The sequence below is a fragment of the Lytechinus pictus genome, chromosome 11, assembly GCF_037042905.1.
Source record: "Lytechinus pictus isolate F3 Inbred chromosome 11, Lp3.0, whole genome shotgun sequence".
NCBI classification, from domain to species: Eukaryota; Metazoa; Echinodermata; class Echinoidea; order Temnopleuroida; family Toxopneustidae; genus Lytechinus; species Lytechinus pictus.
In genome coordinates, this window is record NC_087255.1 from 28,847,477 (window position 1) to 28,859,065 (window position 11,589).

The window sequence follows — 11,589 nt, forward strand, 5'->3', positions numbered from 1 at the left end:
TCAAGACCCTGTGTCTGATATGATCTTTAATATTAGCTGAACATCTGAATGAAGACTGATCACAAAACCAGTGATTATCAAAATTTTATATCACTACAGAAAAAAGGATGATAAAAATGAATTCAGAAATTAAGAATATCTTTGATTACACATTTTAGTAGGGGCATCTTTTCATACAATTTTTTTTTCTTCAATATTTGGTTTGCTTCCAAACAAAGTACCAATGAAGGAGGGTTACTGGACCAGCCGAATGATATAAATCTTGACTTTTGATTCTCTCTAACTCTCAGGCAGTTATCTCCAAAGTGATAAATTAAAAACGACTTCTGTGCAATCAGCTTTAATCTCCGAGCGACATCTTGTCTACCTGAGATAAGCCAGCTAAGAAGGTTGCTTTAATAATCTTCCAATGTCTTCTCATTTCATCCAATAGAAGACCGCGCGCTCCTGTCAAAGTCTGGTCTTGATTTTTTTGTTTTGGCTGGCTAATGTCGTAATGCTGGCTAATGTTTACAGGATGTCGTTAGTGTTAGCAGTAATTTGATTGACAATTTCTGGTTTCCTTGCAGACTAATTGAAAAGGAGTATTAAGAAGAGTGAAATCTCAAATTGAATCAAAGGACGTTCCCGATGATTGATTTGCTCACAAAGTGGAGTTGAAACACATATAGATTGCTTAGATAGACAGATTAGTTCCTTAATGTATATGTAATTATAGTCCACAATTTGATAATAATTCTAAGGAGTTTTTCGACCACCCCATTAAATGGATTTGGAAAAAAATATCATACTCATAATTTTCATAATGTATGTATTAATTTTTATCATTGATATCTGCTAATTGTAGAAAAAATCTTTAATATATTGGAACAAATATTTCTCATTTAATTTCAAGGTAATGATGGTGGACTTGCCCTTTAAAACTTCTTTGAAAATAAAGTTATACCATTTTTCATACCCACAGGCTTTGTACCATGGATAAAATGATATCCAAATTTTACCATTTCCGCATGCCGCCGGTTTCCTTGTATCAATACTACCATTGTCCACCTAGGAAGTATGTCCTTCTGTAATATATATTTGTAATAAAGCTTTGAATAAACATCACCGTATTATAGCATTATTTCAATGGTCCTGCCCCGGCCTTTGATAAAATGCCGCTGGTATTGTCTGCTTGTATTGTCTGATTTTATCTCTGAGAATGGGAAACATAATAGACCACTATATATCTACATCCCCTGATAGTTGAAAGGACTCGAGATAAAAGAAGCATTTTGTGAGAATATAATGAATAAAACGCAACACAGCAGCCGTTGATTGTTACATTGTAACAAAAATAAATATGGGTAGAAACGAGAAAGAGTGGTTTGTTCACTTTAAATCAGATTATTTTTTTCTTCAAATTGTTTGAAAGGATAGAAAACATAAAAGAACATCAAATCAAAGTTATTATTAGAGAGGAGTCTGATCCCCATTAGCCTGAATTTTCAAATTATCTTGCTAATTCTGATCTGGTAATTTATCCTGATTGGACATCTTGAGATTATTTGTAAGAAAGATTTGATTGTTGAGCTATTTCTGAGGATTCGTCTCTGGGAATTTTTGTGATTTTTTTTTCTTCAGGAAATTTGATGAATTCTTCATCAAATTCGCAAGCGAAGGCACTTTTTGTCATGCTTTTCGTTCAAGATAGATATTCTAACGATGGAGATAGACATAGTACCATATCATCACGTCTTTAAAAAAAAATATTCTAAAGTTTGCATGCTCATGGTTGCATCCCTCTATAAGCAAGAAAGCCCCCACCCAGTTGGTCTAATTTCTGTTTTGTACATTTTATTCCTATTTTACTTTGTCAAATGAAAATTTAATTTATAAACAATTCATCTAACCATATAGACCAAATGATGTTAGACCAAGTGGATAGGCCTATTAGGCAAACTGGGTAGGCCTACAGCCTAACTGGAAATTATATAAAATGGTAAATGGGCTTCATGGAAATAGACCAAATGACTAGTTGACAAACTGGTCATAGACAACAAAGTAGGATTTAAACCATATGAGATGAGACCTAAAGGAAAGTAAAACGAAACTGATGTAGACCTATTGGCAATTTACTGAGCAACCAAGGCTGATAAAGAACCACTTTATTAGTTGATAAATACAAGAGAGAGATAAATGTTAATGTGGGTCCTCAAAATGATTTAAATCATCCATGAGCTTTTGTAGACTGAAACCTTGTGAACTTAGATTTAAAAAAGATTGAGAAAAAATATCTCAACATTGTCATAAAGTATAGTTCAGTGTGTTATATAGCCTATATATCATACATACATACCTTTTTCCTCAATAATTAATTTCCCTTTTTATCTTGAATGACTGATTGTGGTTATTATTGCAAAAGTTAAAATATTATTCATACATTGTACGCGCTATGGTACTTTTTTTTTTAGCGCCTCTAAATATCCATTGTAATTATTTTTTATTATTGTGATTTGGCCATTAGTAACTCTCCATGTGTATTTGTTTCTGCTCATTATAAGTTAATTGTATTTTCATGTTTTCATGTTTGCTTTAATGAAAATCCTGGCTTTGAATATTAATGTAAAATCAGAACATAAACCAAAGAGATAGAGAGCAAAGATAGATTTGGTTTTGTTTGTCCAATTGGGTTTTGATCGTGTCTAGATTTGTGAATTGAAAGACGCGGTAAAAACGAGCAAAGCATTCCGAATGAGGTTTTTATTCTCTTATTTTACTTAAATTTTAGGGTTATCACCATATTTCTTCTCAGTCAATGGGCTATAAGTTACCGTTAGAAAAATTACCTCAAACAAGGAATTTCGGGTGTTGAAAATTGAAAAAACAGAAAGCAGATATCTGTGGCAATTTAGTGGAGTTATAGTATTGATTACAATACTGACTAGGATAGATGATTACGGCTGTGTTCAAGCTATACTATTTTACCATGATTCAAAGAAGTTTAATTCAAACCAAAGTTGCATTCAGTCATTTTGATTTTTTTTGCCATAAGTCATTAAGTTTAATGTTTTTCAAAATGATAACATGAAAAGCTGATTAAGGTGATTTTACAAAGCCATGGTTGTTAGAAAAATTCTATTGATACAACAAAGAGCTAATGGGTCATGATTGTATTACGTATCTTTTTACGTTTTGGACCTGTATTTCATATGTTCCAAGGTTGACATTTACAGTCTAGGACAAAATTAATTGATCTACAATACATAGGTAGTGCGTGGGCTTAAAACATGGGAAACTAGGATTGAATGCTCTTTCAAAATATCCATGTTTTCTGGTTTGATTTAATAATAATAATAGGCATTTATTGAGCGCCATCTATCTAGAAATATTCTATTCCGAGGAGGCACGTTGTTATTATTACTACCCCGGCTTTAGCTCGAGCTGCCTTTCAGCGCTCATGCATTCAAGGAATTAATCCTGCTGGGTACCCATTCACCTCACGTGGGTCGAGTGCAGCACAATGTGGATAAATTTCTTGCTGAAGGAAATAAGGCCATGGCTGGAATTTGTGAATCTTCTTCATGGCTGGGATTTGTGAATCTTCTTCTTGATTCTTGCTTAAGAAATTTGAGTGAACGTGCCCGTATATCAATTTAAGCATACTTGGAAAATATTTTTAACTTTTGAAACACCATCAGTTTATCTTTCAATAAAGCTGATTGGCCCCTCCAATTACATAGTATCAAATACAGAGGATTGAATTCCTTTGCTCACTGCTTCTGGTTATTTTTTCGTCTATTGTCTCGACATACAATCATTGGACCTCTATATGTATGATATCAAAATCATTCAGTGAAACAAATTAATCATTCTATTTGAAAGTATCGGGTGCATGATTTAACAAGATTGTTTTCACCCCCATTGGATTTCAGTCCATCTGTTGTGTTAATTCTTTGTGTCATGTTTATGGAAATATTCAGGTTTGTCGGTTTAAATAAGAGGGGAAAATTACCCACTTTACTTGATTCTTGAGGGATATTTTTTAAAATCCCAACTATTGCAGGATTGTCACAATGAACAACTGTTTACTTAGAATAAATAATAATCAAGGAAATATACTTTAAAACTGCAACAAATATTATACTCATCATATTATCATCATTATGCCCAACGAATAAGAAGAGATTACATTATATAATTAATGTTGCAAATCCACTTACTTCCAAATATATCTCCACTATAATCTAACTATATCATTAACCATCTTACGATAAATCTGTTTCAATCAAAATGGGAGTGTTATTAGTTCTGAAAGGATGTTACTTTTTGTGTATTCAAAGAATTATAATAAAACCGGATGAGAGAGAAAACATAAAAGAGCTTACATCCATTAGGGGATGAATATAAAGATACATTTGTTATCCAATACAGATTAAGTTAACATTAGATTTTTTGCCTCTATTTTTCAATGTGCTTTGGAACCTACTTATGGGCACTTAAATTTAAGCAGAATGTGTTAAGGTTGTTTAACTTAGATTTGGGATTACGTTTGATGCATGCCGCCTTTTCCCTTCTTTTTTTTCCATTCATCACAACATTTATCGTAATTTCAGTCATATTAACTTTTAGTAATATTAAGGCTTTTTTAAATGATTGTAAAGCTTTGTATCTATGGTACATTCCAAATTTCCAAATCAATTAATTTCCATTTTCTTGTAATTCATCTTGCAAACAGGTAGCATTTAAAGCCTGTAATTAGATTTGGTTAATCGAATGATTATTTTCAGACATAATGAAAGATAATGAATCACATGTGATCTAAATGAATTATAAAGGGGTTAATTGAAATGTGGACATTGAAAAATTGAGGTCCTTTTTTGAATATTTTTATCATTTTGGATACATTGTCCCAAGCAAGCTCTCCAAATGTAGGATACAATCTTTTAATACATAGTTTAGCTTCCTGATCTAATCATGTACAGAGCAACAAATAACAAAGTAATATAATGTTCCCATTTATTTTTTATAGATATACACAGTATGTTAAGTGCAAAAATAGGACAATTTGAATCAAAATATTTTGGTATCTTGTTTCATTTAATTTTTTATTTATTTATATAACAACAGTTCTTAAAGATTTATTTAAACTTAAGAACTTTAGATCAAGTATTATAGTATGCCTTTTCCAAATGGCTGATCATACAATTCACATAGGCTTGCTTAATCTTTAACACTTCACTGTAAAAAACCTAAAATAAGCCTGCACAGGGCATGTTCACACCAACCCAATTATGAGAATGTTAGTGAATAATAAGTACTTGTGATATTTATTGTAGTTATGAACAATAATAAGCAATAATATTAAAGCTAGTTTTGGTAAATCCACCCAAAAGTCTATTTCACTATTTCAATTAATTAGTAGATTAGATGAATGTAAACTGTTAAGTGTGAAGGATGTAAAATAAAAATGTGCTTTATTGGATAAATTTACTGATTTTACGTCAAAAAATTTTATTCGAGATTGGAGAAGTGACTGCAAACATTCTTGAAATTTTCATGACAAATATACTAAATTGGGAATATTTCTTATTGGCATATCACAAATATTTTCACATTGGCAAATGCCTATGCTTTTTCTGATTGGGTGGAATTCCTGAGCAGTAAATATTAGCAAATTTTAGCAATTTTTCCTCATTTGGTGGGTGTAAATGCATTCATTCTTGAAATGGTGTGAAGTGCCTTATACAGCATGAGCATGCTATTTCTAAATTTATCATGATTTAAGTTTGATCTGCTACTAATCCGACACCTATACTTCGTAATCATAATCCTCTTTAAGGTTGATTCTACACCTTTTCGACTGAATTCCAAAAGAAGATTTTATTTAAAGCGGATAGATATATTTTGGATTAACTGGTGAAGACAAACTGTATTTAAGGTGTTGAAAGTTTGTTTATTGCTAAATATATTGAGGGTTTTTTAATAGTCTGGGAATTAAAACCTTATATACCCCAACCCCAAGTAACCTCTCATAATAATGCATAGCTATGTGCCTTTAAAGCTACTGTATACATTTGGTAGTTACACAAATTTAGAAGGTTCAATATATTTTTCGGTTAGTTTTGCTAGTGAATTCTGACCTATTAACATATATTCTATGTCTCTGGGAAACTTTCCAATAAAACACAACATAATAACTACTTGGGGCACAAGGCCTAAAGGAAGATTTCTCCCTGGGCCCTAAAAACAATGAATAAAGAAGAAAAAATATGACCCTCAAATAAATATTAGAACAGAATTTCCCTTGTTAGATTAAACATAAATGAACTTCAGAATAAAACTAGCCCCCTGATGCATGGAAAATGTAATTTTGGACCCTGTTCACAAGAGGTCTGACTTCATAGACCATGTCAATCCCTTTAACCAACACCTGTATCAAACTGCAAACAGGAGCCAAAGAGATTCCTGATGGGGGCGGGGAACAGGCGGGCGGCAAGTCCTTTGATCAGGGCGCCGAAAGCCACTGGTATTGTCTTCCACCAAAATACCTCTTATATTCCCGAACAACTCATCACTGTTGCATTTTGGGATTTACCAACGGTGGCGCTGCTTATGATAACGATTGATTCGTTGACTGGTCCGGAGTGACAGGTCTCAGGTACAGCCGATTGTAGAGGTCATGGGAAAAGACACTATTACCTGCATCGCTAGTGTAGCGGCTTCCAATGCTGTTTTATGCTCTTGTCATTTTGAATCAATTGAGAACCTCTTCATTCGAAACAAAAGGGACAAAAAAATACACTATGTGGTTTGTGCTTCTATCCTTTCATCCAAACATGCAAAAACTTAATTAATTTACATTTTCATCCCTGAAGATGGATAGAGCTGCAGTTTGTTGTCTAAAATAAGGACAAGACACATTGATGTGTGATGAGAACAAAAAAAATTGGAAAAAAAAATTGGTACCAATTTGAACTTCTCTAGTTACTGCAAACAATCTAGTGTTAAATCTTACGACACTATGCAACGGTTAATTTGTTTGGTGTTACACTAACACCCTTGCAATAGTGTACAATTTTAAAGTGCTATAACCTGATTATGTATTTTATGATTAGTTACTACAAGTAGAAAATCATAAATGTCCTAGTTACAAGCTAGCAACTTTAAAGGATGGTCCATTTTTGTTGGAAAAAGATCAAAAACAAATTTTCATTCTAAAATGTCCATTCCCCCCCCCCCCCCCACTGCATCTTATGCCAAAAGTAATGATATACCAAGCATTTGTATAGCACTCTCCTCACTTTACTGAAATGTATACTTTTATTTGGACATATACACAATACAAAATGTCGTACAGAATACAAAAGTATATGAATATAATTTAGGAAGGTTTGGTCTTTAGACTTAACTGATGCAAGAAGTTCAGAAATTCCTCTTTTTAATTTTCTGAATTCCTTGTCCATTTATCTTTTGCTTGTAGTATGGAAATTGTTAACTTGCTGAGATCTGAACTTCACAGTGAGTGGTGCGCAACCCCTTTGCTTACAGTCATACTTTGATATAAAGTTCACAAGATTGTGGTGCTCGGTAGGGATGTTCCTATAAAACCTCTCCGATGACAAGATTTAGAGGGGTTATAAGAGGTCATGGCTGCGTGATGTCATACTCAAAGGGGGCCTTGGGCTTCAACATGGATACATTGTTATATCTAGATGATTTGATGATGATCAGTAGAATATCCTCTGATTCCAACGGATAAATCAAATCCAGGAGAATTGCAAAAGGCATCCATCAAGTCCGGACCACCGAACAAAGATTCCGATCTCGGATGATGAATTCATGTCTTATTCAGCGCAAAGTCGTAGATCATGCCATTTGCTTGCATTTAGCTGCCATCGATTTAAAGAGCATTTAAACAAGGTAGATTTATGGATCATTTCTATTATCCTTGCAAATAAAAACTCACAAAAGCTCCATTTTGATACTTTAAATCATTACCTCTAAAGGAGATGGCATTAAATGGATTTAATTGTGTTACCAAGATGAACATACAGTGGCTTTAAAGAGTGCCGACTTGAGACGGTTACTTTGAAAAAAGTAAACTAAACGATGAATAGCCTATGAGGGACGAGCCCTAAAGCTTCCAGCAACAAATGGAACTATGTCCCTCTTTTTTTGATTTTTTAAAAAGATTTATCGAGGCATCTTTTCAGAGTGGAACGATTGTCATTAGGCTTAACAGAATGAAAGAAGGCTAAAGTGAGATACATTTCTTCATCGTAATCCTCTTATGGTGATATCCCACTATCTGTGCGGAGATCTGTTTGTGAAATATATATAACTGTGATTAAATTGGCAACATCTTGCTACCAGGATTCGGAGGTCAACCAACGACAACAAACTCTATTTTTGTGTAAATGCAGAGGTGATACTCGGAGATAGGATTGAAAGCATCGGTCGATACAAGAGGGTGGTGGAGGAGAGGGTAATGGGGAGGGGTGCATGGAGGGGAAGGGAGATGGAACAGGGAGGGGGTGTGGAGGTGTTACAAGGGAGATTTCCCTAATCTAAAGACAAGCTTTATTCGATTGGGAGATGATCGGGGGGGGGGGGGGGTTGGTGGAAAAGAAAAATGTGGAATGGACCATCTGATGTATGCAAATGATTGTTGGATTATGAATATGAATTTTGATGAGGCCAAATCAAGTAGGCAAAATCTAGCCATCTTGAAGTAGCTAAAAATATGTAAGAGAGAAATTAAGGAATAGACCTTGGAAAGATATAAACCTTATTGCCGAATGTTTCAAAAGAACCTTTCACAGAAGAAACAATCTTTACCGATTGCATTATATTTTAGATGTGAAGAGGACGCTGATATGATGCGAACGGGGCGGGACCATTTGGGATGCCATTAGACTGCTTTGGGTGGGCTCAATTTAGCTGATGCACAACAAAAGTGACACAAATTGCCCAATAAAACCAGGTTAATCCACCCATGAAAGTGATATAGCCCATAATAAGCCAGCCAAGGACCAAGGCTCTTTTCATCACCTTGTACTTTTAGAAAGAAAATTATGAGTTCAAATCTAGAGAAAAATTACAATGGTATAGTTTAGAAAATAGTTAGGAATTTTTATGTTGTTGTAATCCCAATTGATATATTTGATATGGCATCATTTGATGTCCTATTTTTGTTTAGAAAACAGAAACTAATAAAATAATGAAATAGCCTACCATACAATACAGAGGTCTTGAAATAATTCCACAAAGAAATGATAGTACAAATAATTCAAGATATGAATTTGTAAAGGGCTTTTAACGATATGTATATTCTACTGTGCTACATGGGCTGTGAGTTTCTATACATGACTAGGCATTTATTTAATGCAGACCTTGTTAATTCCTAATTTAGATGAATTATGATTGTTTTGATTGGATAGTCATTGGTGAATGTCTTTGATAACTATTATTTGTTATTAATATGAAACAAGAACAATAAGGCCTACTCGTCAAAGGGCAGAGAGGTCTCCTAAAGTTTCTTGAAGCAAGCATTTAATTGCGTCACATTATTGTTCTTTGGTGTTTTTTTGTAAGTAATTAACCTTTGGTAATGAGGGACATATACACTCTATTTAACATTTATGTAAAATGATAATCCCAGAAGCATCGATTTCCTGTCGTAAGGAAACAACAACTTTGTAAATCATGTTCATTTAGTGCTAGTCCTATCAAACGTCCAGTCATTACTGCAGTATTTTGGTGCAATTTGTTCATTTGTGGTTTTAATGGGTTCACAGCGGTGGCTTGTTGGGTCCACAACAGCAGAGGCATGGTATACACCAGGCCCACCAAGTTTCTTGGAAGATGGAAGGTAGGGGTGCTTTACCCAATATCCTGGTTATTTACATCCATTTGGTCTAACACCAGTTGGTCTAACACCAGTTGGTCTATCACCAGTTGGTCTACATCTCAGATAGTCTAATACCAAATGTGCTAATTTGGTCTAATTGCTGTTTGGTTTATGCGCCACGTGGTCTAATACCCATTTTGTCTAATGAACAGTTGGTCTTATTTCCACAAAACAGTAGACCTAAATGGGGTAGATGACATTTAGATCACAATTTGGTTGTAGATGTCATTGGACATAATGCAATAGATTTGGTTGGTCTGAAGACGGTGTGGGATGAGGCCAAACAGAAAGTAGACAAAGTGGGTGTAGACCAAGTGGCTTTTCCTCAACATCCTTGGTAGAAAGATAGAACCAATGTTACAAAGTGGTCCTCTTCCCTGCACTGTATGCTCTCCCACTGCCACACACCATGTTAACTCATGAGTTTGAACTTGGCAAAGATGAAGAACTGTAGGGAGCCCCGTCGCGGCACCAATTATAATTCCAGGTGCAAGATTTTAGCCCCATCGATACCATGTTGTCTTGATGTGATAGTCAAGTCAAGTATCCCCATGATAGAGCATTGATTTCAACCATTAGGGTCATTGTGAATGTTCAAATACTCCAGTCTCCTTCATTGCACTTTAATTTGATACATGCTGGGGTGTTGCCAGTCACAGGAGTGGAAGGGATGGGGGTAAGGGTGAGAGGGGCGGGGCCTGGGATGGGATGGGATGGGGGGAGATTGTGGGCAGGATGGGTGTGGTGGTTGAAAGGAGGGGGCAAACATGGGCTAAGATGGAGAGAGGAGGGTGATGTATAGGTTTGGAATGGAATAGTTTGAAGGGAACATTTAAAAAGGAGCCAGAAAACCAAAGGTGTTCAGGGTTTGTTGTTGAGGTAGGGCATGACTGGAAATGAGACAAGTAGATTAGAAGACAAAGGCAATGGAAAGATGGTGTAAAGAGAGGAGAAGAAATAAAAAGATCTAGGGTGGGTGACAAGTCCTTTGGGTTAGATAAGCCACAGACAACTCATGCTCATCAATGATCAAGTGCTTTTTTGTGGCATGAGGTAAACACTGAGAACTTAAGTCCAATGAATCTTGTATTTATAATGTCTACCTTAAGTCCTTAACCAATCTTTTTTTTATCAGAGCTTATGTACTTCCATGAAGAAAACACTCTCTTGTTTATGCATCTTTTGCATTGATGAAATAGTTGTGATGAAATATTTATAACATATTCAACTACTTCAAGATGGATATATGCACACACTGAACATTGAAGGAATCCTGAACGCAAGATATTTCAAGAATCTGTTCTGCCAACCCGGATGAACCCGTCAGTCCGTCTTCCGTCATGTCATCTGTTGAAAATGGAATAAGGAATTGTTATTTTCATTCAATTTAGGGATAACCTTAGACAAGCAACGGACAAATCAATATTTTCACAAATGCTTGTTTCTTGGATTCTTCTCTGAAGATTACTTGATCTCGTTGATCTCCCTGATCTGCGCTCGTTTTGTGGTCTTTGGGAGATATCCATTTTGGGCTTGACACCCTTGAATGTGGAGTTATCATCACTTGAAATGATAACGAAATAAGATATAACAGCTGGTGTAAACATGAGGTATTATCTTCCCCTAGGCTAAGGTGAACTTGAAGGCCAGTTTACACACTGCAGAGATTACGGTTAGAACAGCGTTTGACCTGCCGC